Consider the following 3,097-nt stretch of genomic DNA (forward strand, 5'->3'; position numbering starts at 1 on the left):
ACTAACCAAAAATATATTTTCTGAGAGCTGTCTCTTGTTTCAGTCAGATAACAAGGAACTGCTTCATGGAAGCTATGATAAATGTCAATTTTATAGGACTGTGTGGAAGAAAATAAGTAGTATGCCAGATGATTCATTAAAGAATCTGGATCTTATCCCAGTCGGGGTCAGGACAATGAAGGTCAGAATATGGGGCTGACTCCAGTCCTGAACTGCAGCCAAAGTAGAAGTCAAGAATCAGGATTGATACACTCTCAGAGGCCCATGTAATTAATCATGTATTTATTAAATCTCACATTTGGGCTTTGGTTAGGTCCGAACAGTGAAGGATATGGAAAACAACAATCCCCAGGGAGAAAAGGAGGGAGGGCAAAGGGTCCCAGGGAGAGCAAGAAAACAATGGGCTCTGGACTTTCACAATTTCCAGTTCTATAACTGTTTCCCTGACTGCCCAATGGACTCATTTTGCTATGATTACATCTCATTAGACCCTATAAAAAACCTTCTCCTGGGATTGCGGATATAACTCAGTTGGTTGAGTGCTTGCCTCACATGATACAAGACTCTAGGTTTGATCCCCAGCACCATCAAAAAAAAAAAAAAAAAATCAAACCCCTATTGTAACCAGTTGCCATTTTCTCTCTTGAAAATGTCCCACTCTGCTGATCCATTGTGGCCTGTCACTATTTCTTTTACTTTCTCTTTCATGGGCTTTCACACAGGAGTTTGAAAGACGGAGCAATAAGACACAATCTTTGCCTCCAAACACTCAAAGTGTTCCCAGAGTCCTTGGCGAAGGCCCCTTCTCCAGTAGTCCAACAGGCCAGATTCTGCTCTGTATCCCAATATGCCAATCAAACAGTCAGCAGTGGTGAAGGACGGGAGGAGTTTTTCATCAGCGTGGTCACACCAGGAAGAAATATAAGGGCCCAGTGACCAAAGATTTGTCTCCAAGGGACTGACAGGAACTTTGAGGGTTCCCCCACTTTCCTTGCCCTTTTCCTTTCCCCCTGGAACTTTGAGGTTTCATAGAAAAGGAGGACAAAGTCAAGGGTTGGGAGCTTGCATGACTGGGGGATTTGTATACCTGATAGAGTGAGTAATCCTGGTCAGGGGCTGGGAATGTGGCTCAGGCGGTAGCGTGCTCGTCTGGCATGCGTGCGGCCCGGGTTCGATCCCCAGCACCACATACCAACAATGATGTTGTGTCCGCCGAGAACTAAGAAATAAATATTAAAAAAATTCCTCTCTCTCTCTCTCTCTCTCTCTCTCTCTCTCTCCCCCCCCCCCTCTCACTCTCTCTTTAAAAAAAAAAAAAAAAAAAAAGTAATCCTGGTCAGACTGTGGTCTGGTTGATCTTTGTCTCCGGGGCCAGTTCTGTGAAGCTCTGGGAGGGTTATCATTGCTTGAGGGGATGATTTGATTCCCAGCAGGAGACAATTGTTCCTGCTTAGGGGCACAGCCTGAGTTCCCCTGAGTGGGGTAATTGCTTCCTTTTAGGCAAAGTCGACAGGGTGATCTGTTCTGCAAGAAGAGGCTCAAGTAGTTTCTTCTGTACCTCATCCTAAAAATGCTTATCAACCAGGCCTTTCGTTCCTGGAATCCAAAGTAATGATTAAGTTGGTTAGATCATTGATTGGGCCCTTCTTCATAATGAGAGAAACCACCGGTGAGCAGATGGAGTCCTTAGGAGGTAGGTAGAATGGCTAACAATAAAACAACATATTCTGATTAACAGTGATATTAAAATGGCACTCTATGTAATGATCAATGTTTAAAGATTTAGAATGCAACCAAATACATCTGTGTTGGTCAGAGTCCAGTCAGGAGAATAGAAACCATTCTAGATATTTCAGATGGAAGGAGTATAACATAGGGAATTGGTTGTTGTAATCAAACATTTCACAACTGTGATCTTGACCATGAAGTAAGTCATAAGCAAGTCATAAGTAAGTCATAACTCTTAATTCCCTGTCATAGGCAGTTCACTAGGCCCTGACTCCAACTGCTGACTCCAACTGCTCCTTTTGTGTGTGTGGTCCCAGGGATTGAACCCAGGGCCTTGTGCATGGGAGGCTAGCACCCTACCAACTGAGCTATATCTCCAATGTGTCTTAACTCCTTTCCTTATCAGCCTCTTTCACACACTGATTACAATACCCACATATCCAAGACTAGAGGCTCCTGATATCAAACACCAGGGATGGCACTTTCTTTCTTGGATCCAGGGAATTTTTCAAAATACCCAATCCCTGGGAAGCACATAAAACCTAGCTCACTCCACCCAGCTTGCCCTACAGAAGCACCTCCTATAGTTCCAACTTGCTTTTACCTTGTCCCCCTGCATGGCCCGGTGGGGCAGCTTTCTCTCTCGTGGGGATCTGTATGTATCAAAGAGTTCTGCCTTTTATCTATTGAAGTGTTACTGTGTTGTGTCTCAGCATCAAAAGAATCTTAAATTTTAGTTACACAGACATGGGAAGGCAGGAAAGAGACAGCCGGGTGATACAGAGGTTGGCGAAGGCAGAAAGGAAGCAGCTGGCTGGAGCTGAAACCTTGAGGGGAAGGGCTGTACAGACCCCTCCAGAAGCAGAGAGCGAAGAGCAGAAAGACCCTCCACTCTCCCTGTCTCTCCCCTTCTGATCTTCTCCCAGAGCTTTCCACTGGTCAAATTCCCAGAAACCAGCTGCCAAGGGGACCCGGAAGACATAACTTTCCACCACACAGGAGCAGGGGATATACCCATGTTCATAGCAGTACTCTGGACAGGAGTCAAAAGGGGGAAGCAACACAAGTATTCAGCGACAGATGAATGGACAAACAAAATGTGATATACACACAGAACGGAATATCATTCAGTCACAAAAAGGAAGGAAATTCTGACATCTGCTATGACATGGAACTTTGAGGACCTTAGGCTAAGTGAAAGAACCAGCCACTGTAGAATTCTATTTATCTGAGGTACTGAGAGTGGTCACAATCACAGAGACAGAAAGTAGAAGGATTATTGCCTTGGGCCATGAGGAGGCCAAGTTTCAGATTTGCAAGATGAAAAAGTTCTGGAGAGAGGTTTCACAACAGAGGGAATAAACTAAAC

The sequence above is a fragment of the Ictidomys tridecemlineatus genome, chromosome 7 (assembly GCF_052094955.1).
Source record: "Ictidomys tridecemlineatus isolate mIctTri1 chromosome 7, mIctTri1.hap1, whole genome shotgun sequence".
Lineage (NCBI taxonomy): Eukaryota > Metazoa > Chordata > Mammalia > Rodentia > Sciuridae > Ictidomys > Ictidomys tridecemlineatus.